The sequence below is a fragment of the Leiobunum rupestre genome, chromosome 1 (genome assembly GCF_980474605.1).
Source record: "Leiobunum rupestre chromosome 1, qqLeiRupe1.1.hap1, whole genome shotgun sequence".
Lineage (NCBI taxonomy): Eukaryota > Metazoa > Arthropoda > Arachnida > Opiliones > Sclerosomatidae > Leiobunum > Leiobunum rupestre.
The window spans coordinates 65,645,235-65,671,433 of record NC_143384.1 but is presented as its reverse complement, the minus strand read 5'-3'; the positions used below and the strand labels follow the sequence as shown (position 1 = coordinate 65,671,433).

The 26,199-nt window shown below is 42.4% G+C and overlaps 48 non-coding genes across 48 annotated transcripts; 25 read left to right on the top strand and 23 right to left on the bottom strand.

The window, feature by feature from the left end:
- Nucleotides 1-2,725: 2,725 nt before the first annotated feature.
- Nucleotides 2,726-3,024, top strand: LOC149966141 (signal recognition particle RNA). The gene has a single exon (XR_016473562.1).
- Nucleotides 3,025-3,667: 643 nt separating this feature from the next.
- LOC149966140 (signal recognition particle RNA) lies at nt 3,668-3,966 on the top strand. The gene has a single exon (XR_016474269.1).
- A 433-nt stretch (nt 3,967-4,399) lies between these two features.
- On the bottom strand, nt 4,400-4,472 carry TRNAK-UUU (transfer RNA lysine (anticodon UUU)). Its single transcript has one exon. It is a non-coding gene; the product is annotated as a tRNA-Lys (tRNA).
- Nucleotides 4,473-4,608: 136 nt separating this feature from the next.
- Nucleotides 4,609-4,907, top strand: LOC149966138 (signal recognition particle RNA). The gene has a single exon (XR_016473597.1).
- Nucleotides 4,908-5,341: 434 nt separating this feature from the next.
- TRNAK-UUU (transfer RNA lysine (anticodon UUU)) lies at nt 5,342-5,414 on the bottom strand. The gene has a single exon. It is a non-coding gene; the product is annotated as a tRNA-Lys (tRNA).
- Nucleotides 5,415-5,550: 136 nt separating this feature from the next.
- On the top strand, nt 5,551-5,849 carry LOC149966136 (signal recognition particle RNA). Its single transcript, XR_016474258.1, has one exon.
- A 433-nt stretch (nt 5,850-6,282) lies between these two features.
- On the bottom strand, nt 6,283-6,355 carry TRNAK-UUU (transfer RNA lysine (anticodon UUU)). The gene has a single exon. It is a non-coding gene; the product is annotated as a tRNA-Lys (tRNA).
- Nucleotides 6,356-6,491: 136 nt separating this feature from the next.
- On the top strand, nt 6,492-6,790 carry LOC149966134 (signal recognition particle RNA). The gene has a single exon (XR_016473596.1).
- Nucleotides 6,791-7,222: 432 nt separating this feature from the next.
- Nucleotides 7,223-7,295, bottom strand: TRNAK-UUU (transfer RNA lysine (anticodon UUU)). The gene has a single exon. It is a non-coding gene; the product is annotated as a tRNA-Lys (tRNA).
- Nucleotides 7,296-7,431: 136 nt separating this feature from the next.
- Nucleotides 7,432-7,730, top strand: LOC149966132 (signal recognition particle RNA). The gene has a single exon (XR_016474100.1).
- Nucleotides 7,731-8,161: 431 nt separating this feature from the next.
- Nucleotides 8,162-8,234, bottom strand: TRNAK-UUU (transfer RNA lysine (anticodon UUU)). The gene has a single exon. It is a non-coding gene; the product is annotated as a tRNA-Lys (tRNA).
- Nucleotides 8,235-8,370: 136 nt separating this feature from the next.
- LOC149966130 (signal recognition particle RNA) lies at nt 8,371-8,669 on the top strand. The gene has a single exon (XR_016473044.1).
- A 432-nt stretch (nt 8,670-9,101) lies between these two features.
- TRNAK-UUU (transfer RNA lysine (anticodon UUU)) lies at nt 9,102-9,174 on the bottom strand. Its single transcript has one exon. It is a non-coding gene; the product is annotated as a tRNA-Lys (tRNA).
- A 136-nt stretch (nt 9,175-9,310) lies between these two features.
- Nucleotides 9,311-9,609, top strand: LOC149966128 (signal recognition particle RNA). The gene has a single exon (XR_016474896.1).
- A 431-nt stretch (nt 9,610-10,040) lies between these two features.
- TRNAK-UUU (transfer RNA lysine (anticodon UUU)) lies at nt 10,041-10,113 on the bottom strand. The gene has a single exon. It is a non-coding gene; the product is annotated as a tRNA-Lys (tRNA).
- A 136-nt stretch (nt 10,114-10,249) lies between these two features.
- On the top strand, nt 10,250-10,548 carry LOC149966126 (signal recognition particle RNA). Its single transcript, XR_016473040.1, has one exon.
- Nucleotides 10,549-10,981: 433 nt separating this feature from the next.
- TRNAK-UUU (transfer RNA lysine (anticodon UUU)) lies at nt 10,982-11,054 on the bottom strand. The gene has a single exon. It is a non-coding gene; the product is annotated as a tRNA-Lys (tRNA).
- A 136-nt stretch (nt 11,055-11,190) lies between these two features.
- LOC149966124 (signal recognition particle RNA) lies at nt 11,191-11,489 on the top strand. Its single transcript, XR_016473276.1, has one exon.
- A 433-nt stretch (nt 11,490-11,922) lies between these two features.
- On the bottom strand, nt 11,923-11,995 carry TRNAK-UUU (transfer RNA lysine (anticodon UUU)). The gene has a single exon. It is a non-coding gene; the product is annotated as a tRNA-Lys (tRNA).
- Nucleotides 11,996-12,131: 136 nt separating this feature from the next.
- On the top strand, nt 12,132-12,430 carry LOC149966122 (signal recognition particle RNA). The gene has a single exon (XR_016473250.1).
- Nucleotides 12,431-12,863: 433 nt separating this feature from the next.
- Nucleotides 12,864-12,936, bottom strand: TRNAK-UUU (transfer RNA lysine (anticodon UUU)). The gene has a single exon. It is a non-coding gene; the product is annotated as a tRNA-Lys (tRNA).
- Nucleotides 12,937-13,072: 136 nt separating this feature from the next.
- LOC149966120 (signal recognition particle RNA) lies at nt 13,073-13,371 on the top strand. The gene has a single exon (XR_016474098.1).
- Nucleotides 13,372-13,802: 431 nt separating this feature from the next.
- On the bottom strand, nt 13,803-13,875 carry TRNAK-UUU (transfer RNA lysine (anticodon UUU)). The gene has a single exon. It is a non-coding gene; the product is annotated as a tRNA-Lys (tRNA).
- A 136-nt stretch (nt 13,876-14,011) lies between these two features.
- On the top strand, nt 14,012-14,310 carry LOC149966118 (signal recognition particle RNA). Its single transcript, XR_016473249.1, has one exon.
- A 433-nt stretch (nt 14,311-14,743) lies between these two features.
- On the bottom strand, nt 14,744-14,816 carry TRNAK-UUU (transfer RNA lysine (anticodon UUU)). The gene has a single exon. It is a non-coding gene; the product is annotated as a tRNA-Lys (tRNA).
- Nucleotides 14,817-14,952: 136 nt separating this feature from the next.
- Nucleotides 14,953-15,251, top strand: LOC149966116 (signal recognition particle RNA). The gene has a single exon (XR_016473275.1).
- Nucleotides 15,252-15,683: 432 nt separating this feature from the next.
- Nucleotides 15,684-15,756, bottom strand: TRNAK-UUU (transfer RNA lysine (anticodon UUU)). The gene has a single exon. It is a non-coding gene; the product is annotated as a tRNA-Lys (tRNA).
- Nucleotides 15,757-15,892: 136 nt separating this feature from the next.
- On the top strand, nt 15,893-16,191 carry LOC149966114 (signal recognition particle RNA). The gene has a single exon (XR_016474097.1).
- A 640-nt stretch (nt 16,192-16,831) lies between these two features.
- Nucleotides 16,832-17,130, top strand: LOC149966113 (signal recognition particle RNA). Its single transcript, XR_016474093.1, has one exon.
- Nucleotides 17,131-17,561: 431 nt separating this feature from the next.
- TRNAK-UUU (transfer RNA lysine (anticodon UUU)) lies at nt 17,562-17,634 on the bottom strand. Its single transcript has one exon. It is a non-coding gene; the product is annotated as a tRNA-Lys (tRNA).
- Nucleotides 17,635-17,770: 136 nt separating this feature from the next.
- Nucleotides 17,771-18,069, top strand: LOC149966111 (signal recognition particle RNA). The gene has a single exon (XR_016474085.1).
- Nucleotides 18,070-18,500: 431 nt separating this feature from the next.
- On the bottom strand, nt 18,501-18,573 carry TRNAK-UUU (transfer RNA lysine (anticodon UUU)). The gene has a single exon. It is a non-coding gene; the product is annotated as a tRNA-Lys (tRNA).
- A 136-nt stretch (nt 18,574-18,709) lies between these two features.
- Nucleotides 18,710-19,008, top strand: LOC149966109 (signal recognition particle RNA). The gene has a single exon (XR_016474083.1).
- A 431-nt stretch (nt 19,009-19,439) lies between these two features.
- Nucleotides 19,440-19,512, bottom strand: TRNAK-UUU (transfer RNA lysine (anticodon UUU)). Its single transcript has one exon. It is a non-coding gene; the product is annotated as a tRNA-Lys (tRNA).
- Nucleotides 19,513-19,648: 136 nt separating this feature from the next.
- On the top strand, nt 19,649-19,947 carry LOC149966107 (signal recognition particle RNA). The gene has a single exon (XR_016473248.1).
- A 433-nt stretch (nt 19,948-20,380) lies between these two features.
- On the bottom strand, nt 20,381-20,453 carry TRNAK-UUU (transfer RNA lysine (anticodon UUU)). Its single transcript has one exon. It is a non-coding gene; the product is annotated as a tRNA-Lys (tRNA).
- A 136-nt stretch (nt 20,454-20,589) lies between these two features.
- Nucleotides 20,590-20,888, top strand: LOC149966105 (signal recognition particle RNA). Its single transcript, XR_016473274.1, has one exon.
- A 432-nt stretch (nt 20,889-21,320) lies between these two features.
- TRNAK-UUU (transfer RNA lysine (anticodon UUU)) lies at nt 21,321-21,393 on the bottom strand. The gene has a single exon. It is a non-coding gene; the product is annotated as a tRNA-Lys (tRNA).
- Nucleotides 21,394-21,529: 136 nt separating this feature from the next.
- Nucleotides 21,530-21,828, top strand: LOC149966103 (signal recognition particle RNA). Its single transcript, XR_016474081.1, has one exon.
- Nucleotides 21,829-22,259: 431 nt separating this feature from the next.
- Nucleotides 22,260-22,332, bottom strand: TRNAK-UUU (transfer RNA lysine (anticodon UUU)). Its single transcript has one exon. It is a non-coding gene; the product is annotated as a tRNA-Lys (tRNA).
- A 136-nt stretch (nt 22,333-22,468) lies between these two features.
- LOC149966101 (signal recognition particle RNA) lies at nt 22,469-22,767 on the top strand. The gene has a single exon (XR_016474080.1).
- Nucleotides 22,768-23,198: 431 nt separating this feature from the next.
- TRNAK-UUU (transfer RNA lysine (anticodon UUU)) lies at nt 23,199-23,271 on the bottom strand. The gene has a single exon. It is a non-coding gene; the product is annotated as a tRNA-Lys (tRNA).
- Nucleotides 23,272-23,407: 136 nt separating this feature from the next.
- LOC149966099 (signal recognition particle RNA) lies at nt 23,408-23,706 on the top strand. The gene has a single exon (XR_016474079.1).
- Nucleotides 23,707-24,137: 431 nt separating this feature from the next.
- On the bottom strand, nt 24,138-24,210 carry TRNAK-UUU (transfer RNA lysine (anticodon UUU)). Its single transcript has one exon. It is a non-coding gene; the product is annotated as a tRNA-Lys (tRNA).
- A 136-nt stretch (nt 24,211-24,346) lies between these two features.
- On the top strand, nt 24,347-24,645 carry LOC149966097 (signal recognition particle RNA). The gene has a single exon (XR_016474078.1).
- A 431-nt stretch (nt 24,646-25,076) lies between these two features.
- Nucleotides 25,077-25,149, bottom strand: TRNAK-UUU (transfer RNA lysine (anticodon UUU)). Its single transcript has one exon. It is a non-coding gene; the product is annotated as a tRNA-Lys (tRNA).
- Nucleotides 25,150-25,285: 136 nt separating this feature from the next.
- On the top strand, nt 25,286-25,584 carry LOC149966095 (signal recognition particle RNA). The gene has a single exon (XR_016474076.1).
- Nucleotides 25,585-26,015: 431 nt separating this feature from the next.
- TRNAK-UUU (transfer RNA lysine (anticodon UUU)) lies at nt 26,016-26,088 on the bottom strand. The gene has a single exon. It is a non-coding gene; the product is annotated as a tRNA-Lys (tRNA).
- Between the last annotated feature and the right edge of the window lie 111 nt (nt 26,089-26,199).

Sequence of the window (26,199 nt, the reverse complement as noted above, 5' to 3'; positions counted from 1 at the left end):
ACAATCTCCGACCAGACAATGGTATTGTCCAGGCTCCGCCGTTTGTCCTCTGATACTCTTCCCTGTACCAAGGAAGAAAAAATCCCGCCAGCTTCGGGATCTACCGGTGCCTTAGCATAGAGCCTCGCATAGTATTCAAAAATATTCTGACGAATAGTGGTACCGTCGCGGGTGATCTCGCCACTGGACAATGTAAGCGACTGAATCGTTTTTTTCCTCTGCCGAAAATTTTCGAGGCGCAGAAAAAAAGCAGTAGGTTTTTCGTCGGCTAAAAGGTGCTGGGCTTTCGCACGAACTGCGGCACCAACGAACTCATGGGCGGTAACTTGAGAAAGGGATTCCGTCAAAGCAATAAGTTTGGTTTCTTCATCAACTGACAAATTCCGACGAGCAAGGTAAGCATTAATCTCTATTTGCAATTTGGTTTTATGCGCGCGACGCTGCGAGGCCAAATGTTTGGAGTAAAAAATAGCGTAATCACGCAAAGATATTTTCAAATCTTCATACCACCGAAAAATATCTTCCCGGTAGGCAAGTGAGGTTTGGCTTCGTTCCACTATACGAGTACAACCAGTGAGAAAGTTATCATTCTCCAACAAAGAGGAATTAAAAGCCCAAGTTCCCGGCCCTCTCGGAGAACCAGATAGATCAATTTGCACTATGAGGGCTTTATGATCAGAAAAAGGAGAAGCCATGTAAGTGCAACGAGATAAAAGAGCTAGTTTGGGCCGCCGAACGAAAAAGTAGTCTATTCGGGAGAATAAATATCGCCCAAAAACAAATCCAGCCCGCGAATATTCAAATTGCGAAGGATGGTAGTGACGCCAAACATCGACCAATGAAAGTTCGCCAGACATGGTTGGTAACGAATAACGCCGGTCCATTGAAGGGTTCATGACATCATTTAGATCGCCAAAAATAAAAGGCCGATGAAGCGTACTACAAATATTGGCGATTTCTTTAAAAAATGTCGAACGGGAGGCTGCGTCATTTGGAGCGTAAACATTAATATAGTCGATACAGGTATCATCTATTTCTAATGAGGTCAATAAAAAACGCCCCGTATTTTTATGTACCACCCGGCGGGGTAAGACGTCTATTCCTGGCCGTATTAAAGTTGCAACACCGCAAAAACCTCCATTATTTAAATCCAGGTCAATAAAAACTTTACCTCTAAAAAACGTTTTAAAAATAGCTACATGTTCCGGGAGCCAGTGGGTTTCTTGTAAAAAAACGAGATCATAGTCCTTTATAAAAGCTATTACATGTTCCATTTTCGTCTTATCACGCAATCCATTAACATTTAGCGATAAAAAACGTAACGCCATATTAATTATGCCATGTTGTGATCTTCCAAAACTCCATCAGACTGCTGCCCTCCAGACCCCATGGGGTCAGAGTCGTCACCAGGAGGCAAATTGGGCGTAGAGGCAAGCTTACCGGTCAGGCGGGAGGACTTAAGAATAGAGGAACTCTTTCGGCGATACGGAAACGAAATGACGTCACCGTCGTCCGTTGAATGATGACGCTTGCTGTTAGGCCTACCGCTCTGTTTAAATTTAGAAGAACGATGAATTATCGCAGCATCCGGTTTACTAACACCCACGTCAGCCGTATCCTGTGGCGCATCGCCCTCTGACTTATCAGCGGAATTATTATTACCAGCCCGCTGAGGACAATTACGAACGGTGTGGCCCTGTTGCTTGCAACCGAAAGAAACAAACTTAGGACAGTCCTTGTATATGTGATCGGAAGCCAAACACCCGTTACAGACCCGGCCTTGGCGATCATGCTGGACTTCGTAAAAGGACTCCACCCCCATCATGTCCTTAAGTTTAATGCGATAGGGAAGTGACGAAACCCCTTCCGGTAACGCCACCTTCACACGTCGAACTCCCGTGTAAATATTCTTCTTATTCTTCGCCCATACTATCTCTCCCTTTAAATCACAGCCCATACTACGCAATTTCTCCATCAAAGCCTCGTCAGCAACAAATTCCGGTAAACCAAAAAAAGAGGCTACCACTACCTTAACAGCAACATTCGACACGGCATAGACTTCTTCATTAATATCAATTCCCTGCAAAACGCAGTCCTCGGCGTCCTTAACAGTGACGAACGTTACAAAAAAACCTCCTGTAGTTGGAACAACCGACGAGATGGCCTCCAACCCAAAAGCCAGGTGGATCGCCGTAATAACATCATCTTCTGTTATATCTTGGTTAGTGCAGGTTAAAAAGTTAGAGCGTTTAAAAATATCCATCCTGGATTTCAGACGAAAACCCAGGAGGGCAAGGAAACCGAAAAAAAAACTGCGCGGATTAGTAAATTATAAATTAAGCAAACAAATTGTAAGAAAAATAACCGAAACTAAGGCTTAGCGAGCAGGCGAGGAGAGCAAAGAAAAACGAACCGCACTCTCCAAAAAACCAAACGCGAAATCTCCCTCCGCCCGAACTGGGGCTCGAACCCAGGACCGTTAGGTTAAAATGCTGACGCTCTACCGACTGAGCTATCCGGGCTCTGCCATATTCTATCTTCATGAAAAATGTGGTAATGAACGGGACATTTATTCTCTCCAGTTAATATAACATTTTAACCATATTTCGTTAGGGACGTTCTAACGATTGAAAGGTCGCAACTCGAGAAGCGTCGTTGACTGGGAGGAGTGGCGTCCTCTTGTAATCCAGCGTCTTGAAAGGTCGCAACCCGAGAAGCGTCGTTGACTGGGAGGAGTGGCGTCCTCTTGTAATCCAGCGTCTTGGAAGTCGGAATTCGAGGATGGTGTGAGGGTGGAGACTCTGATGATCATCACGCTGTGGAGATTTAACGTCCGCTCGAAGTTTACCGTCAATATGGTGCGCTCGGGGGAGCTCGAAGTGAACCAGGTTTCTTAACGAGGTACGTAGCGGCTTAGGGCAGAAATGCAGCAAGCAAAAGTACCCGCGGAAAACCGTCGTAGGGTTGCGTTAAAGAGCAGGGTTTGATTATCAGACCACCCAAGAAAGTCAAACTCGATTCTTTTGGCTTTTGTTTAAACTAACATGAAAAAGAGTTGCTATGAAAAAGAAAAAAACGGGAATATTTTTTGAAAACAAAACTTTTTTTTTAAAAAATTCCATTATCGCCGACGATAAATAATGTTGGTGACAGTGACCAATTGTCATCTCTATCAATGCCAGACGAACGTCGGTAAATAGTTTAATTTTTGGATTTCGAATTACATAACTTCCGTTTTTTTTTCAAGGTCACGAATATATCCTTAATCAGATCGGCCGAACGTTTCTTAAGTTCAAATTAAAGGAACGGCTTTCAAGCTGCGGCTCTACCCCGGACCGTTAAATGATTTGTTTAAGGTTCTCCAGACTAAGCAAATTGAGCGTTTCTCAAAGCGGAAAAGACGTTACATTGCCGTTAGTTATAAAACTGACAACGAATAAAAAATCGCTACATTTACCCGCACGAACTGGGGCTCGAACCCAGGACCGTTAGGTTAAAAGCCTAACGCTCTACCGACTGAGCTATCCGGGCTCTGCCGTATTCTATCTTCATGAAAAATGTGGTAATGGACGAGACATTTATTCTCTCCAGTTAATATAACATTTTATCCATATTTCGTTAGGGACGTTCTAACGATTGAAAGGTCGCAACTCGAGAAGCGTCGTTGACTGGAAGGAGTGGCGTCCTCTTGTAATCCAGCGTCTTGGAAGTCGGAATTCGAGGATGGTGTGAGGGTGGAGACTCTGATGATCATCACGCTGTGGAGATTTAACGTCCGCTCGAAGTTTACCGTCAATATGGTGCGCTCGGGGGAGCTCGAAGTGAACCAGGTTTCTTAACGAGGTACGTAGCGGCTTAGGGCAGAAATGCAGCAAGCAAAAGTACCCGCGGAAAACCGTCGTAGGGTTGCGTTTAAGAGCAGGGTTTGATTATCAGACCACCCAAGAAAGTCAAACTCGATTCTTTTGGCTTTTGTTTAAACTAACATGAAAAAGAGTTGCTATGAAAAAGAAAAAAACGGGAATATTTTTTGAAAACAAAACTTTTTTTTTAAAAATTCCATTATCGCCGACGATAAATAATGTTGGTGACAGTGACCAATTGTCATCTCTATCAATGCCAGACGAACGTCGGTAAATAGTTTAATTTTTGGATTTCGAATTACATAACTTCCGTTTTTTTTTCAAGGTCACGAATATATCCTTAATCAGATCGGCCGAACGTTTCTTAAGTTCAAATTAAAGGAACGGCTTTCAAGCTGCGGCTCTACCCCGGACCGTTAAATGATTTGTTTAAGGTTCTCCAGACTAAGCAAATTGAGCGTTTCTCAAAGCGGAAAAGACGTTACATTGCCGTTAGTTATAAAACTGACAACGAATAAAAAATCGTTACATTTACCCGCCCGAACTGGGGCTCGAACCCAGGACCGTTAGGTTAAAAGCCTAACGCTCTACCGACTGAGCTATCCGGGCTCTGCCGTATTCTATCTTCATGAAAAATGTGGTAATGGACGAGACATTTATTCTCTCCAGTTAATATAACATTTTAACCATATTTCGTTAGGGACGTTCTAACGATTGAAAGGTCGCAACTCGAGAAGCGTCGTTGACTGGGAGGAGTGGCGTCCTCTTGTAATCCAGCGTCTTGGAAGTCGGAATTCGAGGATGGTGTGAGGGTGGAGACTCTGATGATCATCACGCTGTGGAGATTTAACGTCCGCTCGAAGTTTACCGTCAATATGGTGCGCTCGGGGGAGCTCGAAGTGAACCAGGTTTCTTAACGAGGTACGTAGCGGCTTAGGGCAGAAATGCAGCAAGCAAAAGTACCCGCGGAAAACCGTCGTAGGGTTGCGTTGAAGAGCAGGGTTTGATTATCAGACCACCCAAGAAAGTCAAACTCGATTCTTTTGGCTTTTGTTTAAACTAACATGAAAAAGAGTTGCTATGAAAAAGAAAAAAACGGGAATATTTTTTGAAAACAAAACTTTTTTTTTAAAAAATTCCATTATCGCCGACGATAAATAATGTTGGTGACAGTGACCAATTGTCATCTCTATCAATGCCAGACGAACGTCGGTAAATAGTTTAATTTTTGGATTTCGAATTACATAACTTCCGTTTTTTTTTCAAGGTCACGAATATATCCTTAATCAGATCGGCCGAACGTTTCTTAAGTTCAAATTAAAGGAACGGCTTTCAAGCTGCGGCTCTACCCCGGACCGTTAAATGATTTGTTTAAGGTTCTCCAGACTAAGCAAATTGAGCGTTTCTCAAAGCGGAAAAGACGTTACATTGCCGTTAGTTATAAAACTGACAACGAATAAAAAATCGCTACATTTACCCGCCCGAACTGGGGCTCGAACCCAGGACCGTTAGGTTAAAAGCCTAACGCTCTACCGACTGAGCTATCCGGGCTCTGCCGTATTCTATCTTCATGAAAAATGTGGTAATGGACGAGACATTTATTCTCTCCAGTTAATATAACATTTTATCCATATTTCGTTAGGGACGTTCTAACGATTGAAAGGTCGCAACTCGAGAAGCGTCGTTGACTGGAAGGAGTGGCGTCCTCTTGTAATCCAGCGTCTTGGAAGTCGGAATTCGAGGATGGTGTGAGGGTGGAGACTCTGATGATCATCACGCTGTGGAGATTTAACGTCCGCTCGAAGTTTACCGTCAATATGGTGCGCTCGGGGGAGCTCGAAGTGAACCAGGTTTCTTAACGAGGTACGTAGCGGCTTAGGGCAGAAATGCAGCAAGCAAAAGTACCCGCGGAAAACCGTCGTAGGGTTGCGTTTAAGAGCAGGGTTTGATTATCAGACCACCCAAGAAAGTCAAACTCGATTCTTTTGGCTTTTGTTTAAACTAACATGAAAAAGAGTTGCTATGAAAAAGAAAAAAACGGGAATATTTTTTGAAAACAAAACTTTTTTTTTAAAAATTCCATTATCGCCGACGATAAATAATGTTGGTGACAGTGACCAATTGTCATCTCTATCAATGCCAGACGAACGTCGGTAAATAGTTTAATTTTTGGATTTCGAATTACATAACTTCCGTTTTTTTTTCAAGGTCACGAATATATCCTTAATCAGATCGGCCGAACGTTTCTTAAGTTCAAATTAAAGGAACGGCTTTCAAGCTGCGGCTCTACCCCGGACCGTTAAATGATTTGTTTAAGGTTCTCCAGACTAAGCAAATTGAGCGTTTCTCAAAGCGGAAAAGACGTTACATTGCCGTTAGTTATAAAACTGACAACGAATAAAAAATCGCTACATTTACCCGCCCGAACTGGGGCTCGAACCCAGGACCGTTAGGTTAAAAGCCTAACGCTCTACCGACTGAGCTATCCGGGCTCTGCCGTATTCTATCTTCATGAAAAATGTGGTAATGGACGAGACATTTATTCTCTCCAGTTAATATAACATTTTAACCATATTTCTTTAGGGACGTTCTAACGATTGAAAGGTCGCAACTCGAGAAGCGTCGTTGACTGGGAGGAGTGGCGTCCTCTTGTAATCCAGCGTCTTGGAAGTCGGAATTCGAGGATGGTGTGAGGGTGGAGACTCTGATGATCATCACGCTGTGGAGATTTAACGTCCGCTCGAAGTTTACCGTCAATATGGTGCGCTCGGGGGAGCTCGAAGTGAACCAGGTTTCTTAACGAGGTACGTAGCGGCTTAGGGCAGAAATGCAGCAAGCAAAAGTACCCGCGGAAAACCGTCGTAGGGTTGCGTTGAAGAGCAGGGTTTGATTATCAGACCACCCAAGAAAGTCAAACTCGATTCTTTTGGCTTTTGTTTAAACTAACATGAAAAAGAGTTGCTATGAAAAAGAAAAAAACGGGAATATTTTTTGAAAACAAAACTTTTTTTTAAAAATTAAATTATCGCCGACGATAAATAATGTTGGTGACAGTGACCAATTGTCATCTCTATCAATGCCAGACGAACGTCGGTAAATAGTTTAATTTTTGGATTTCGAATTACATAACTTCCGTTTTTTTTTCAAGGTCACGAATATATCCTTAATCAGATCGGCCGAACGTTTCTTAAGTTCAAATTAAAGGAACGGCTTTCAAGCTGCGGCTCTACCCCGGACCGTTAAATGATTTGTTTAAGGTTCTCCAGACTAAGCAAATTGAGCGTTTCTCAAAGCGGAAAAGACGTTACATTGCCGTTAGTTATAAAACTGACAACGAATAAAAAATCGTTACATTTACCCGCCCGAACTGGGGCTCGAACCCAGGACCGTTAGGTTAAAAGCCTAACGCTCTACCGACTGAGCTATCCGGGCTCTGCCGTATTCTATCTTCATGAAAAATGTGGTAATGGACGAGACATTTATTCTCTCCAGTTAATATAACATTTTAACCATATTTCGTTAGGGACGTTCTAACGATTGAAAGGTCGCAACTCGAGAAGCGTCGTTGACTGGGAGGAGTGGCGTCCTCTTGTAATCCAGCGTCTTGGAAGTCGGAATTCGAGGATGGTGTGAGGGTGGAGACTCTGATGATCATCACGCTGTGGAGATTTAACGTCCGCTCGAAGTTTACCGTCAATATGGTGCGCTCGGGGGAGCTCGAAGTGAACCAGGTTTCTTAACGAGGTACGTAGCGGCTTAGGGCAGAAATGCAGCAAGCAAAAGTACCCGCGGAAAACCATCGTAGGGTTGCGTTTAAGAGCAGGGTTTGATTATCAGACCACCCAAGAAAGTCAAACTCGATTCTTTTGGCTTTTGTTTAAACTAACATGAAAAAGAGTTGCTATGAAAAAGAAAAAAACGGGAATATTTTTTGAAAACAAAACTTTTTTTTAAAAATTAAATTATCGCCGACGATAAATAATGTTGGTGACAGTGACCAATTGTCATCTCTATCAATGCCAGACGAACGTCGGTAAATAGTTTAATTTTTGGATTTCGAATTACATAACTTCCGTTTTTTTTCAAGGTCACGAATATATCCTTAATCAGATCGGCCGAACGTTTCTTAAGTTCAAATTAAAGGAACGGCTTTCAAGCTGCGGCTCTACCCCGGACCGTTAAATGATTTGTTTAAGGTTCTCCAGACTAAGCAAATTGAGCGTTTCTCAAAGCGGAAAAGACGTTACATTGCCGTTAGTTATAAAACTGACAACGAATAAAAAATCGCTACATTTACCCGCCCGAACTGGGGCTCGAACCCAGGACCGTTAGGTTAAAAGCCTAACGCTCTACCGACTGAGCTATCCGGGCTCTGCCGTATTCTATCTTCATGAAAAATGTGGTAATGGACGAGACATTTATTCTCTCCAGTTAATATAACATTTTAACCATATTTCGTTAGGGACGTTCTAACGATTGAAAGGTCGCAACTCGAGAAGCGTCGTTGACTGGAAGGAGTGGCGTCCTCTTGTAATCCAGCGTCTTGGAAGTCGGAATTCGAGGATGGTGTGAGGGTGGAGACTCTGATGATCATCACGCTGTGGAGATTTAACGTCCGCTCGAAGTTTACCGTCAATATGGTGCGCTCGGGGGAGCTCGAAGTGAACCAGGTTTCTTAACGAGGTACGTAGCGGCTTAGGGCAGAAATGCAGCAAGCAAAAGTACCCGCGGAAAACCATCGTAGGGTTGCGTTTAAGAGCAGGGTTTGATTATCAGACCACCCAAGAAAGTCAAACTCGATTCTTTTGGCTTTTGTTTAAACTAACATGAAAAAGAGTTGCTATGAAAAAGAAAAAAACGGGAATATTTTTTGAAAACAAAACTTTTTTTTTAAAAATTCCATTATCGCCGACGATAAATAATGTTGGTGACAGTGACCAATTGTCATCTCTATCAATGCCAGACGAACGTCGGTAAATAGTTTAATTTTTGGATTTCGAATTACATAACTTCCGTTTTTTTTCAAGGTCACGAATATATCCTTAATCAGATCGGCCGAACGTTTCTTAAGTTCAAATTAAAGGAACGGCTTTCAAGCTGCGGCTCTACCCCGGACCGTTAAATGATTTGTTTAAGGTTCTCCAGACTAAGCAAATTGAGCGTTTCTCAAAGCGGAAAAGACGTTACATTGCCGTTAGTTATAAAACTGACAACGAATAAAAAATCGCTACATTTACCCGCCCGAACTGGGGCTCGAACCCAGGACCGTTAGGTTAAAAGCCTAACGCTCTACCGACTGAGCTATCCGGGCTCTGCCGTATTCTATCTTCATGAAAAATGTGGTAATGGACGAGACATTTATTCTCTCCAGTTAATATAACATTTTAACCATATTTAGTTAGGGACGTTCTAACGATTGAAAGGTCGCAACTCGAGAAGCGTCGTTGACTGGAAGGAGTGGCGTCCTCTTGTAATCCAGCGTCTTGGAAGTCGGAATTCGAGGATGGTGTGAGGGTGGAGACTCTGATGATCATCACGCTGTGGAGATTTAACGTCCGCTCGAAGTTTACCGTCAATATGGTGCGCTCGGGGGAGCTCGAAGTGAACCAGGTTTCTGAACGAGGTACGTAGCGGCTTAGGGCAGAAATGCAGCAAGCAAAAGTACCCGCGGAAAACCGTCGTAGGGTTGCGTTTAAGAGCAGGGTTTGATTATCAGACCACCCAAGAAAGTCAAACTCGATTCTTTTGGCTTTTGTTTAAACTAACATGAAAAAGAGTTGCTATGAAAAAGAAAAAAACGGGAATATTTTTTGAAAACAAAACTTTTTTTTAAAAATTCCATTATCGCCGACGATAAATAATGTTGGTGACAGTGACCAATTGTCATCTCTATCAATGCCAGACGAACGTCGGTAAATAGTTTAATTTTTGGATTTCGAATTACATAACTTCCGTTTTTTTTCAAGGTCACGAATATATCCTTAATCAGATCGGCCGAACGTTTCTTAAGTTCAAATTAAAGGAACGGCTTTCAAGCTGCGGCTCTACCCCGGACCGTTAAATGATTTGTTTAAGGTTCTCCAGACTAAGCAAATTGAGCGTTTCTCAAAGCGGAAAAGACGTTACATTGCCGTTAGTTATAAAACTGACAACGAATAAAAAATCGCTACATTTACCCGCCCGAACTGGGGCTCGAACCCAGGACCGTTAGGTTAAAAGCCTAACGCTCTACCGACTGAGCTATCCGGGCTCTGCCGTATTCTATCTTCATGAAAAATGTGGTAATGGACGAGACATTTATTCTCTCCAGTTAATATAACATTTTAACCATATTTCGTTAGGGACGTTCTAACGATTGAAAGGTCGCAACTCGAGAAGCGTCGTTGACTGGAAGGAGTGGCGTCCTCTTGTAATCCAGCGTCTTGGAAGTCGGAATTCGAGGATGGTGTGAGGGTGGAGACTCTGATGATCATCACGCTGTGGAGATTTAACGTCCGCTCGAAGTTTACCGTCAATATGGTGCGCTCGGGGGAGCTCGAAGTGAACCAGGTTTCTTAACGAGGTACGTAGCGGCTTAGGGCAGAAATGCAGCAAGCAAAAGTACCCGCGGAAAACCATCGTAGGGTTGCGTTTAAGAGCAGGGTTTGATTATCAGACCACCCAAGAAAGTCAAACTCGATTCTTTTGGCTTTTGTTTAAACTAACATGAAAAAGAGTTGCTATGAAAAAGAAAAAAACGGGAATATTTTTTGAAAACAAAACTTTTTTTTTAAAAATTCCATTATCGCCGACGATAAATAATGTTGGTGACAGTGACCAATTGTCATCTCTATCAATGCCAGACGAACGTCGGTAAATAGTTTAATTTTTGGATTTCGAATTACATAACTTCCGTTTTTTTTTCAAGGTCACGAATATATCCTTAATCAGATCGGCCGAACGTTTCTTAAGTTCAAATTAAAGGAACGGCTTTCAAGCTGCGGCTCTACCCCGGACCGTTAAATGATTTGTTTAAGGTTCTCCAGACTAAGCAAATTGAGCGTTTCTCAAAGCGGAAAAGACGTTACATTGCCGTTAGTTATAAAACTGACAACGAATAAAAAATCGCTACATTTACCCGCCCGAACTGGGGCTCGAACCCAGGACCGTTAGGTTAAAAGCCTAACGCTCTACCGACTGAGCTATCCGGGCTCTGCCGTATTCTATCTTCATGAAAAATGTGGTAATGGACGAGACATTTATTCTCTCCAGTTAATATAACATTTTAACCATATTTCGTTAGGGACGTTCTAACGATTGAAAGGTCGCAACTCGAGAAGCGTCGTTGACTGGGAGGAGTGGCGTCCTCTTGTAATCCAGCGTCTTGGAAGTCGGAATTCGAGGATGGTGTGAGGGTGGAGACTCTGATGATCATCACGCGTTGGAGATTTAACGTCCGCTCGAAGTTTACCGTCAATATGGTGCGATCGGGGGAGCTCGAAGTGAAGCAGGTTTCTTAACGAGGTACGTAGCGGCTTAGGGCAGAAATGCAGCGAGCAAAAGTACCCGCGGAAAACCATCGTAGGGTTGCGTTTAAGAGCAGGGTTTGATTATCAGACCACCCAAGAAAGTCAAACTCGATTCTTTTGGCTTTTGTTTAAACTAACATGAAAAAGAGTTGATATGAAAAAGAAAAAAACGGGAATATTTTTTGAAAACAAAACTTTTTTTTTAAAAATTCCATTATCGCCGACGATAAATAATGTTGGTGACAGTGACCAATTGTCATCTCTATCAATGCCAGACGAACGTCGGTAAATAGTTTAATTTTTGGATTTCGAATTACATAACTTCCGTTTTTTTTTCAAGGTCACGAATATATCCTTAATCAGATCGGCCGAACGTTTCTTAAGTTCAAATTAAAGGAACGGCTTTCAAGCTGCGGCTCTACCCCGGACCGTTAAATGATTTGTTTAAGGTTCTCCAGACTAAGCAAATTGAGCGTTTCTCAAAGCGGAAAAGACGTTACATTGCCGTTAGTTATAAAACTGACAACGAATAAAAAGTCGCTACATTTACCCGCCCGAACTGGGGCTCGAACCCAGGACCGTTAGGTTAAAAGCCTAACGCTCTACCGACTGAGCTATCCGGGCTCTGCCGTATTCTATCTTCATGAAAAATGTGGTAATGGACGAGACATTTATTCTCTCCAGTTAATATAACATTTTAACCATATTTCGTTAGGGACGTTCTAACGATTGAAAGGTCGCAACTCGAGAAGCGTCGTTGACTGGGAGGAGTGGCGTCCTCTTGTAATCCAGCGTCTTGGAAGTCGGAATTCGAGGATGGTGTGAGGGTGGAGACTCTGATGATCATCACGCGTTGGAGATTTAACGTCCGCTCGAAGTTTACCGTCAATATGGTGCGCTCGGGGGAGCTCGAAGTGAAGCAGGTTTCTTAACGAGGTACGTAGCGGCTTAGGGCAGAAATGCAGCAAGCAAAAGTACCCGCGGAAAACCATCGTAGGGTTGCGTTTAAGAGCAGGGTTTGATTATCAGACCACCCAAGAAAGTCAAACTCGATTCTTTTGGCTTTTGTTTAAACTAACATGAAAAAGAGTTGATATGAAAAAGAAAAAAACGGGAATATTTTTTGAAAACAAAACTTTTTTTTTAAAAATTCCATTATCGCCGACGATAAATAATGTTGGTGACAGTGACCAATTGTCATCTCTATCAATGCCAGACGAACGTCGGTAAATAGTTTAATTTTTGGATTTCGAATTACATAACTTCCGTTTTTTTTTCAAGGTCACGAATATATCCTTAATCAGATCGGCCGAACGTTTCTTAAGTTCAAATTAAAGGAACGGCTTTCAAGCTGCGGCTCTACCCCGGACCGTTAAATGATTTGTTTAAGGTTCTCCAGACTAAGCAAATTGAGCGTTTCTCAAAGCGGAAAAGACGTTACATTGCCGTTAGTTATAAAACTGACAACGAATAAAAAGTCGCTACATTTACCCGCCCGAACTGGGGCTCGAACCCAGGACCGTTAGGTTAAAAGCCTAACGCTCTACCGACTGAGCTATCCGGGCTCTGCCGTATTCTATCTTCATGAAAAATGTGGTAATGGACGAGACATTTATTCTCTCCAGTTAATATAACATTTTAACCATATTTCGTTAGGGACGTTCTAACGATTGAAAGGTCGCAACTCGAGAAGCGTCGTTGACTGGGAGGAGTGGCGTCCTCTTGTAATCCAGCGTCTTGGAAGTCGGAATTCGAGGATGGTGTGAGGGTGGAGACTCTGATGATCATCACGCTGTGGAGATTTAACGTCCGCTCGAAGTTTACCGTCAATATGGTGCGCTCGGGGGAGCTCGAAGTGAACCAGGTTTCTTAACGAGGTACGTAGCGGCTTAGGGCAGAAATGCAGCAAGCAAAAGTACCCGCGGAAAACCATCGTAGGGTTGCGTTTAAGAGCAGGGTTTGATTATCAGACCACCCAAGAAAGTCAAACTCGATTCTTTTGGCTTTTGTTTAAACTAACATGAAAAAGGGTTGCTATGAAAAAGAAAAAAACGGGAATATTTTTTGAAAACAAAACTTTTTTTTAAAAATTAAATTATCGCCGACGATAAATAATGTTGGTGACAGTGACCAATTGTCATCTCTATCAATGCCAGACGAACGTCGGTAAATAGTTTAATTTTTGGATTTCGAATTACATAACTTCCGTTTTTTTTCAAGGTCACGAATATATCCTTAATCAGATCGGCCGAACGTTTCTTAAGTTCAAATTAAAGGAACGGCTTTCAAGCTGCGGCTCTACCCCGGACCGTTAAATGATTTGTTTAAGGTTCTCCAGACTAAGCAAATTGAGCGTTTCTCAAAGCGGAAAAGACGTTACATTGCCGTTAGTTATAAAACTGACAACGAATAAAAAGTCGCTACATTTACCCGCCCGAACTGGGGCTCGAACCCAGGACCGTTAGGTTAAAAGCCTAACGCTCTACCGACTGAGCTATCCGGGCTCTGCCGTATTCTATCTTCATGAAAAATGTGGTAATGGACGAGACATTTATTCTCTCCAGTTAATATAACATTTTAACCATATTTCGTTAGGGACGTTCTAACGATTGAAAGGTCGCAACTCGAGAAGCGTCGTTGACTGGGAGGAGTGGCGTCCTCTTGTAATCCAGCGTCTTGGAAGTCGGAATTCGAGGATGGTGTGAGGGTGGAGACTCTGATGATCATCACGCGTTGGAGATTTAACGTCCGCTCGAAGTTTACCGTCAATATGGTGCGCTCGGGGGAGCTCGAAGTGAAGCAGGTTTCTTAACGAGGTACGTAGCGGCTTAGGGCAGAAATGCAGCAAGCAAAAGTACCCGCGGAAAACCATCGTAGGGTTGCGTTTAAGAGCAGGGTTTGATTATCAGACCACCCAAGAAAGTCAAACTCGATTCTTTTGGCTTTTGTTTAAACTAACATGAAAAAGAGTTGATATGAAAAAGAAAAAAACGGGAATATTTTTTGAAAACAAAACTTTTTTTTTAAAAATTCCATTATCGCCGACGATAAATAATGTTGGTGACAGTGACCAATTGTCATCTCTATCAATGCCAGACGAACGTCGGTAAATAGTTTAATTTTTGGATTTCGAATTACATAACTTCCGTTTTTTTTTCAAGGTCACGAATATATCCTTAATCAGATCGGCCGAACGTTTCTTAAGTTCAAATTAAAGGAACGGCTTTCAAGCTGCGGCTCTACCCCGGACCGTTAAATGATTTGTTTAAGGTTCTCCAGACTAAGCAAATTGAGCGTTTCTCAAAGCGGAAAAGACGTTACATTGCCGTTAGTTATAAAACTGACAACGAATAAAAAATCGCTACATTTACCCGCCCGAACTGGGGCTCGAACCCAGGACCGTTAGGTTAAAAGCCTAACGCTCTACCGACTGAGCTATCCGGGCTCTGCCGTATTCTATCTTCATGAAAAATGTGGTAATGGACGAGACATTTATTCTCTCCAGTTAATATAACATTTTAACCATATTTCGTTAGGGACGTTCTAACGATTGAAAGGTCGCAACTCGAGAAGCGTCGTTGACTGGAAGGAGTGGCGTCCTCTTGTAATCCAGCGTCTTGGAAGTCGGAATTCGAGGATGGTGTGATGGTGGAGACTCTGATGATCATCACGCTGTGGAGATTTAACGTCCGCTCGAAGTTTACCGTCAATATGGTGCGCTCGGGGGAGCTCGAAGTGAAGCAGGTTTCTTAACGAGGTACGTAGCGGCTTAGGGCAGAAATGCAGCAAGCAAAAGTACCCGCGGAAAACCATCGTAGGGTTGCGTTTAAGAGCAGGGTTTGATTATCAGACCACCCAAGAAAGTCAAACTCGATTCTTTTGGTTTTTGTTTAAACTAACATGAAAAAGAGTTGCTATGAAAAAGAAAAAAACGGGAATATTTTTTGAAAACAAAACTTTTTTTTTAAAAATTCCATTATCGCCGACGATAAATAATGTTGGTGACAGTGACCAATTGTCATCTCTATCAATGCCAGACGAACGTCGGTAAATAGTTTAATTTTTGGATTTCGAATTACATAACTTCCGTTTTTTTTCAAGGTCACGAATATATCCTTAATCAGATCGGCCGAACGTTTCTTAAGTTCAAATTAAAGGAACGGCTTTCAAGCTGCGGCTCTACCCCGGACCGTTAAATGATTTGTTTAAGGTTCTCCAGACTAAGCAAATTGAGCGTTTCTCAAAGCGGAAAAGACGTTACATTGCCGTTAGTTATAAAACTGACAACGAATAAAAAGTCGCTACATTTACCCGCCCGAACTGGGGCTCGAACCCAGGACCGTTAGGTTAAAAGCCTAACGCTCTACCGACTGAGCTATCCGGGCTCTGCCGTATTCTATCTTCATGAAAAATGTGGTAATGGACGAGACATTTATTCTCTCCAGTTAATATAACATTTTAACCATATTTCGTTAGGGACGTTCTAACGATTGAAAGGTCGCAACTCGAGAAGCGTCGTTGACTGGGAGGAGTGGCGTCCTCTTGTAATCCAGCGTCTTGGAAGTCGGAATTCGAGGATGGTGTGAGGGTGGAGACTCTGATGATCATCACGCTGTGGAGATTTAACGTCCGCTCGAAGTTTACCGTCAATATGGTGCGCTCGGGGGAGCTCGAAGTGAACCAGGTTTCTTAACGAGGTACGTAGCGGCTTAGGGCAGAAATGCAGCAAGCAAAAGTACCCGCGGAAAACCATCGTAGGGTTGCGTTTAAGAGCAGGGTTTGATTATCAGACCACCCAAGAAAGTCAAACTCGATTCTTTTGGCTTTTGTTTAAACTAACATGAAAAAGGGTTGCTATGAAAAAGAAAAAAACGGGAATATTTTTTGAAAACAAAACTTTTTTTTAAAAATTAAATTATCGCCGACGATAAATAATGTTGGTGACAGTGACCAATTGTCATCTCTATCAATGCCAGACGAACGTCGGTAAATAGTTTAATTTTTGGATTTCGAATTACATAACTTCCGTTTTTTTTCAAGGTCACGAATATATCCTTAATCAGATCGGCCGAACGTTTCTTAAGTTCAAATTAAAGGAACGGCTTTCAAGCTGCGGCTCTACCCCGGACCGTTAAATGATTTGTTTAAGGTTCTCCAGACTAAGCAAATTGAGCGTTTCTCAAAGCGGAAAAGACGTTACATTGCCGTTAGTTATAAAACTGACAACGAATAAAAAGTCGCTACATTTACCCGCCCGAACTGGGGCTCGAACCCAGGACCGTTAGTTTAAAAGCCTAACGCTCTACCGACTGAGCTATCCGGGCTCTGCCGTATTCTATCTTCATGAAAAATGTGGTAATGGACGAGACATTTATTCTCTCCAGTTAATATAACATTTTAACCATATTTCGTTAGGGACGTTCTAACGATTGAAAGGTCGCAACTCGAGAAGCGTCGTTGACTGGGAGGAGTGGCGTCCTCTTGTAATCCAGCGTCTTGGAAGTCGGAATTCGAGGATGGTGTGAGGGTGGAGACTCTGATGATCATCACGCTGTGGAGATTTAACGTCCGCTCGAAGTTTACCGTCAATATGGTGCGCTCGGGGGAGCTCGAAGTGAACCAGGTTTCTTAACGAGGTACGTAGCGGCTTAGGGCAGAAATGCAGCAAGCAAAAGTACCCGCGGAAAACCATCGTAGGGTTGCGTTTAAGAGCAGGGTTTGATTATCAGACCACCCAAGAAAGTCAAACTCGATTCTTTTGGCTTTTGTTTAAACTAACATGAAAAAGGGTTGCTATGAAAAAGAAAAAAACGGGAATATTTTTTGAAAACAAAACTTTTTTTTAAAAATTAAATTATCGCCGACGATAAATAATGTTGGTGACAGTGACCAATTGTCATCTCTATCAATGCCAGACGAACGTCGGTAAATAGTTTAATTTTTGGATTTCGAATTACATAACTTCCGTTTTTTTTCAAGGTCACGAATATATCCTTAATCAGATCGGCCGAACGTTTCTTAAGTTCAAATTAAAGGAACGGCTTTCAAGCTGCGGCTCTACCCCGGACCGTTAAATGATTTGTTTAAGGTTCTCCAGACTAAGCAAATTGAGCGTTTCTCAAAGCGGAAAAGACGTTACATTGCCGTTAGTTATAAAACTGACAACGAATAAAAAGTCGCTACATTTACCCGCCCGAACTGGGGCTCGAACCCAGGACCGTTAGGTTAAAAGCCTAACGCTCTACCGACTGAGCTATCCGGGCTCTGCCGTATTCTATCTTCATGAAAAATGTGGTAATGGACGAGACATTTATTCTCTCCAGTTAATATAACATTTTAACCATATTTCGTTAGGGACGTTCTAACGATTGAAAGGTCGCAACTCGAGAAGCGTCGTTGACTGGGAGGAGTGGCGTCCTCTTGTAATCCAGCGTCTTGGAAGTCGGAATTCGAGGATGGTGTGAGGGTGGAGACTCTGATGATCATCACGCTGTGGAGATTTAACGTCCGCTCGAAGTTTACCGTCAATATGGTGCGCTCGGGGGAGCTCGAAGTGAACCAGGTTTCTTAACGAGGTACGTAGCGGCTTAGGGCAGAAATGCAGCAAGCAAAAGTACCCGCGGAAAACCATCGTAGGGTTGCGTTTAAGAGCAGGGTTTGATTATCAGACCACCCAAGAAAGTCAAACTCGATTCTTTTGGCTTTTGTTTAAACTAACATGAAAAAGGGTTGCTATGAAAAAGAAAAAAACGGGAATATTTTTTGAAAACAAAACTTTTTTTTAAAAATTAAATTATCGCCGACGATAAATAATGTTGGTGACAGTGACCAATTGTCATCTCTATCAATGCCAGACGAACGTCGGTAAATAGTTTAATTTTTGGATTTCGAATTACATAACTTCCGTTTTTTTTCAAGGTCACGAATATATCCTTAATCAGATCGGCCGAACGTTTCTTAAGTTCAAATTAAAGGAACGGCTTTCAAGCTGCGGCTCTACCCCGGACCGTTAAATGATTTGTTTAAGGTTCTCCAGACTAAGCAAATTGAGCGTTTCTCAAAGCGGAAAAGACGTTACATTGCCGTTAGTTATAAAACTGACAACGAATAAAAAGTCGCTACATTTACCCGCCCGAACTGGGGCTCGAACCCAGGACCGTTAGGTTAAAAGCCTAACGCTCTACCGACTGAGCTATCCGGGCTCTGCCGTATTCTATCTTCATGAAAAATGTGGTAATGGACGAGACATTTATTCTCTCCAGTTAATATAACATTTTAACCATATTTCGTTAGGGACGTTCTAACGATTGAAAGGTCGCAACTCGAGAAGCGTCGTTGACTGGGAGGAGTGGCGTCCTCTTGTAATCCAGCGTCTTGGAAGTCGGAATTCGAGGATGGTGTGAGGGTGGAGACTCTGATGATCATCACGCTGTGGAGATTTAACGTCCGCTCGAAGTTTACCGTCAATATGGTGCGCTCGGGGGAGCTCGAAGTGAACCAGGTTTCTTAACGAGGTACGTAGCGGCTTAGGGCAGAAATGCAGCAAGCAAAAGTACCCGCGGAAAACCATCGTAGGGTTGCGTTTAAGAGCAGGGTTTGATTATCAGACCACCCAAGAAAGTCAAACTCGATTCTTTTGGCTTTTGTTTAAACTAACATGAAAAAGGGTTGCTATGAAAAAGAAAAAAACGGGAATATTTTTTGAAAACAAAACTTTTTTTTAAAAATTAAATTATCGCCGACGATAAATAATGTTGGTGACAGTGACCAATTGTCATCTCTATCAATGCCAGACGAACGTCGGTAAATAGTTTAATTTTTGGATTTCGAATTACATAACTTCCGTTTTTTTTCAAGGTCACGAATATATCCTTAATCAGATCGGCCGAACGTTTCTTAAGTTCAAATTAAAGGAACGGCTTTCAAGCTGCGGCTCTACCCCGGACCGTTCAATGATTTGTTTAAGGTTCTCCAGACTAAGCAAATTGAGCGTTTCTCAAAGCGGAAAAGACGTTACATTGCCGTTAGTTATAAAACTGACAACGAATAAAAAGTCGCTACATTTACCCGCCCGAACTGGGGCTCGAACCCAGGACCGTTAGGTTAAAAGCCTAACGCTCTACCGACTGAGCTATCCGGGCTCTGCCGTATTCTATCTTCATGAAAAATGTGGTAATGGACGAGACATTTATTCTCTCCAGTTAATATAACATTTTAACCATATTTCGTTAGGGACGTTCTAACGATTGAAAGGTCGCAACTCGAGAAGCGTCGTTGACTGGGAGGAGTGGCGTCCTCTTGTAATCCAGCGTCTTGGAAGTCGGAATTCGAGGATGGTGTGAGGGTGGAGACTCTGATGATCATCACGCGTTGGAGATTTAACGTCCGCTCGAAGTTTACCGTCAATATGGTGCGCTCGGGGGAGCTCGAAGTGAAGCAGGTTTCTTAACGAGGTACGTAGCGGCTTAGGGCAGAAATGCAGCAAGCAAAAGTACCCGCGGAAAACCATCGTAGGGTTGCGTTTAAGAGCAGGGTTTGATTATCAGACCACCCAAGAAAGTCAAACTCGATTCTTTTGGCTTTTGTTTAAACTAACATGAAAAAGAGTTGATATGAAAAAGAAAAAAACGGGAATATTTTTTGAAAACAAAACTTTTTTTTTAAAAATTCCATTATCGCCGACGATAAATAATGTTGGTGACAGTGACCAATTGTCATCTCTATCAATGCCAGACGAACGTCGGTAAATAGTTTAATTTTTGGATTTCGAATTACATAACTTCCGTTTTTTTTTCAAGGTCACGAATATATCCTTAATCAGATCGGCCGAACGTTTCTTAAGTTCAAATTAAAGGAACGGCTTTCAAGCTGCGGCTCTACCCCGGACCGTTAAATGATTTGTTTAAGGTTCTCCAGACTAAGCAAATTGAGCGTTTCTCAAAGCGGAAAAGACGTTACATTGCCGTTAGTTATAAAACTGACAACGAATAAAAAATCGCTACATTTACCCGCCCGAACTGGGGCTCGAACCCAGGACCGTTAGGTTAAAAGCCTAACGCTCTACCGACTGAGCTATCCGGGCTCTGCCGTATTCTATCTTCATGAAAAATGTGGTAATGGACGAGACATTTATTCTCTCCAGTTAATATAACATTTTAACCATATTTCGTTAGGGACGTTCTAACGATTGAAAGGTCGCAACTCGAGAAGCGTCGTTGACTGGAAGGAGTGGCGTCCTCTTGTAATCCAGCGTCTTGGAAGTCGGAATTCGAGGATGGTGTGATGGTGGAGACTCTGATGATCATCACGCTGTGGAGATTTAACGTCCGCTCGAAGTTTACCGTCAATATGGTGCGCTCGGGGGAGCTCGAAGTGAAGCAGGTTTCTTAACGAGGTACGTAGCGGCTTAGGGCAGAAATGCAGCAAGCAAAAGTACCCGCGGAAAACCATCGTAGGGTTGCGTTTAAGAGCAGGGTTTGATTATCAGACCACCCAAGAAAGTCAAACTCGATTCTTTTGGTTTTTGTTTAAACTAACATGAAAAAGAGTTGCTATGAAAAAGAAAAAAACGGGAATATTTTTTGAAAACAAAACTTTTTTTTTAAAAATTCCATTATCGCCGACGATAAATAATGTTGGTGACAGTGACCAATTGTCATCTCTATCAATGCCAGACGAACGTCGGTAAATAGTTTAATTTTTGGATTTCGAATTACATAACTTCCGTTTTTTTTCAAGGTCACGAATATATCCTTAATCAGATCGGCCGAACGTTTCTTAAGTTCAAATTAAAGGAACGGCTTTCAAGCTGCGGCTCTACCCCGGACCGTTAAATGATTTGTTTAAGGTTCTCCAGACTAAGCAAATTGAGCGTTTCTCAAAGCGGAAAAGACGTTACATTGCCGTTAGTTATAAAACTGACAACGAATAAAAAGTCGCTACATTTACCCGCCCGAACTGGGGCTCGAACCCAGGACCGTTAGGTTAAAAGCCTAACGCTCTACCGACTGAGCTATCCGGGCTCTGCCGTATTCTATCTTCATGAAAAATGTGGTAATGGACGAGACATTTATTCTCTCCAGTTAATATAACATTTTAACCATATTTCGTTAGGGACGTTCTAACGATTGAAAGGTCGCAACTCGAGAAGCGTCGTTGACTGGGAGGAGTGGCGTCCTCTTGTAATCCAGCGTCTTGGAAGTCGGAATTCGAGGATGGTGTGAGGGTGGAGACTCTGATGATCATCACGCTGTGGAGATTTAACGTCCGCTCGAAGTTTACCGTCAATATGGTGCGCTCGGGGGAGCTCGAAGTGAACCAGGTTTCTTAACGAGGTACGTAGCGGCTTAGGGCAGAAATGCAGCAAGCAAAAGTACCCGCGGAAAACCATCGTAGGGTTGCGTTTAAGAGCAGGGTTTGATTATCAGACCACCCAAGAAAGTCAAACTCGATTCTTTTGGCTTTTGTTTAAACTAACATGAAAAAGGGTTGCTATGAAAAAGAAAAAAACGGGAATATTTTTTGAAAACAAAACTTTTTTTTAAAAATTAAATTATCGCCGACGATAAATAATGTTGGTGACAGTGACCAATTGTCATCTCTATCAATGCCAGACGAACGTCGGTAAATAGTTTAATTTTTGGATTTCGAATTACATAACTTCCGTTTTTTTTCAAGGTCACGAATATATCCTTAATCAGATCGGCCGAACGTTTCTTAAGTTCAAATTAAAGGAACGGCTTTCAAGCTGCGGCTCTACCCCGGACCGTTAAATGATTTGTTTAAGGTTCTCCAGACTAAGCAAATTGAGCGTTTCTCAAAGCGGAAAAGACGTTACATTGCCGTTAGTTATAAAACTGACAACGAATAAAAAGTCGCTACATTTACCCGCCCGAACTGGGGCTCGAACCCAGGACCGTTAGGTTAAAAGCCTAACGCTCTACCGACTGAGCTATCCGGGCTCTGCCGTATTCTATCTTCATGAAAAATGTGGTAATGGACGAGACATTTATTCTCTCCAGTTAATATAACTTTTTAACCATATTTCGTTAGGGACGTTCTAACGATTGAAAGGTCGCAACTCGAGAAGCGTCGTTGACTGGGAGGAGTGGCGTCCTCTTGTAATCCAGCGTCTTGGAAGTCGGAATTCGAGGATGGTGTGAGGGTGGAGACTCTGATGATCATCACGCTGTGGAGATTTAACGTCCGCTCGAAGTTTACCGTCAATATGGTGCGCTCGGGGGAGCTCGAAGTGAACCAGGTTTCTTAACGAGGTACGTAGCGGCTTAGGGCAGAAATGCAGCAAGCAAAAGTACCCGCGGAAAACCATCGTAGGGTTGCGTTTAAGAGCAGGGTTTGATTATCAGACCACCCAAGAAAGTCAAACTCGATTCTTTTGGCTTTTGTTTAAACTAACATGAAAAAGGGTTGCTATGAAAAAGAAAAAAACGGGAATATTTTTTGAAAACAAAACTTTTTTTTAAAAATTAAATTATCGCCGACGATAAATAATGTTGGTGACAGTGACCAATTGTCATCTCTATCAATGCCAGACGAACGTCGGTAAATAGTTTAATTTTTGGATTTCGAATTACATAACTTCCGTTTTTTTTCAAGGTCACGAATATATCCTTAATCAGATCGGCCGAACGTTTCTTAAGTTCAAATTAAAGGAACGGCTTTCAAGCTGCGGCTCTACCCCGGACCGTTAAATGATTTGTTTAAGGTTCTCCAGACTAAGCAAATTGAGCGTTTCTCAAAGCGGAAAAGACGTTACATTGCCGTTAGTTATAAAACTGACAACGAATAAAAAATCGCTACATTTACCCGCCCGAACTGGGGCTCGAACCCAGGACCGTTAGGTTAAAAGCCTAACGCTCTACCGACTGAGCTATCCGGGCTCTGCCGTATTCTATCTTCATGAAAAATGTGGTAATGGACGAGACATTTATTCTCTCCAGTTAATATAACATTTTAACCATATTTCGTTAGGGACGTTCTAACGATTGAAAGGTCGCAACTCGAGAAGCGTCGTTGACTGGGAGGAGTGGCGTCCTCTTGTAATCCAGCGTCTTGGAAGTCGGAATTCGAGGATGGTGTGAGGGTGGAGACTCTGATGATCATCACGCTGTGGAGATTTAACGTCCGCTCGAAGTTTACCGTCAATATGGTGCGCTCGGGGGAGCTCGAAGTGAACCAGGTTTCTTAACGAGGTACGTAGCGGCTTAGGGCAGAAATGCAGCAAGCAAAAGTACCCGCGGAAAACCATCGTAGGGTTGCGTTTAAGAGCAGGGTTTGATTATCAGACCACCCAAGAAAGTCAAACTCGATTCTTTTGGCTTTTGTTTAAACTAACATGAAAAAGGGTTGCTATGAAAAAGAAAAAAACGGGAATATTTTTTGAAAACAAAACTTTTTTTTAAAAATTAAATTATCGCCGACGATAAATAATGTTGGTGACAGTGACCAATTGTCATCTCTATCAATGCCAGACGAACGTCGGTAAATAGTTTAATTTTTGGATTTCGAATTACATAACTTCCGTTTTTTTTCAAGGTCACGAATATATCCTTAATCAGATCGGCCGAACGTTTCTTAAGTTCAAATTAAAGGAACGGCTTTCAAGCTGCGGCTCTACCCCGGACCGTTAAATGATTTGTTTAAGGTTCTCCAGACTAAGCAAATTGAGCGTTTCTCAAAGCGGAAAAGACGTTACATTGCCGTTAGTTATAAAACTGACAACGAATAAAAAGTCGCTACATTTACCCGCCCGAACTGGGGCTCGAACCCAGGACCGTTAGGTTAAAAGCCTAACGCTCTACCGACTGAGCTATCCGGGCTCTGCCGTATTCTATCTTCATGAAAAATGTGGTAATGGACGAGACATTTATTCTCTCCAGTTAATATAACTTTTTAACCATATTTCGTTAGGGACGTTCTAACGATTGAAAGGTCGCAACTCGAGAAGCGTCGTTGACTGGGAGGAGTGGCGTCCTCTTGTAATCCAGCGTCTTGGAAGTCGGAATTCGAGGATGGTGTGAGGGTGGAGACTCTGATGATCATCACGCTGTGGAGATTTAACGTCCGCTCGAAGTTTACCGTCAATATGGTGCGCTCGGGGGAGCTCGAAGTGAACCAGGTTTCTTAACGAGGTACGTAGCGGCTTAGGGCAGAAATGCAGCAAGCAAAAGTACCCGCGGAAAACCATCGTAGGGTTGCGTTTAAGAGCAGGGTTTGATTATCAGACCACCCAAGAAAGTCAAACTCGATTCTTTTGGCTTTTGTTTAAACTAACATGAAAAAGGGTTGCTATGAAAAAGAAAAAAACGGGAATATTTTTTGAAAACAAAACTTTTTTTTAAAAATTAAATTATCGCCGACGATAAATAATGTTGGTGACAGTGACCAATTGTCATCTCTATCAATGCCAGACGAACGTCGGTAAATAGTTTAATTTTTGGATTTCGAATTACATAACTTCCGTTTTTTTTCAAGGTCACGAATATATCCTTAATCAGATCGGCCGAACGTTTCTTAAGTTCAAATTAAAGGAACGGCTTTCAAGCTGCGGCTCTACCCCGGACCGTTAAATGATTTGTTTAAGGTTCTCCAGACTAAGCAAATTGAGCGTTTCTCAAAGCGGAAAAGACGTTACATTGCCGTTAGTTATAAAACTGACAACGAATAAAAAATCGCTACATTTACCCGCCCGAACTGGGGCTCGAACCCAGGACCGTTAGGTTAAAAGCCTAACGCTCTACCGACTGAGCTATCCGGGCTCTGCCGTATTCTATCTTCATGAAAAATGTGGTAATGGACGAGACATTTATTCTCTCCAGTTAATATAACATTTTAACCATATTTCGTTAGGGACGTTCTAACGATTGAAAGGTCGCAACTCGAGAAGCGTCGTTGACTGGGAGGAGTGGCGTCCTCTTGTAATCCAGCGTCTTGGAAGTCGGAATTCGAGGATGGTGTGAGGGTGGAGACTCTGATGATCATCACGCTGTGGAGATTTAACGTCCGCTCGAAGTTTACCGTCAATATGGTGCGCTCGGGGGAGCTCGAAGTGAACCAGGTTTCTTAACGAGGTACGTAGCGGCTTAGGGCAGAAATGCAGCAAGCAAAAGTACCCGCGGAAAACCATCGTAGGGTTGCGTTTAAGAGCAGGGTTTGATTATCAGACCACCCAAGAAAGTCAAACTCGATTCTTTTGGCTTTTGTTTAAACTAACATGAAAAAGAGTTGCTATGAAAAAGAAAAAAACGGGATTTTTTTTTGAAAACAAAACTTTTTTTTAAAAATTAAATTATCGCCGACGATAAATAATGTTGGTGACAGTGACCAATTGTCATCTCTATCAATGCCAGACGAACGTCGGTAAATAGTTTAATTTTTGGATTTCGAATTACATAACTTCCGTTTTTTTTCAAGGTCACGAATATATACTTAATCAGATCGGCCGAACGTTTCTTAAGTTCAAATTAAAGGAACGGCTTTCAAGCTGCGGCTCTACCCCGGACCGTTAAATGATTTGTTTAAGGTTCTCCAGACTAAGCAAATTGAGCGTTTCTCAAAGCGGAAAAGACGTTACATTGCCGTTAGTTATAAAACTGACAACGAATAAAAAGTCGCTACATTTACCCGCCCGAACTGGGGCTCGAACCCAGGACCGTTAGGTTAAAAGCCTAACGCTCTACCGACTGAGCTATCCGGGCTCTGCCGTATTTTATCTTCATGAAAAATGTGGTAATGGACGAGACATTTATTCTCTCCAGTTAATATAACATTTTAACCATATTTCGTTAGGGACGTTCTAACGATTGAAA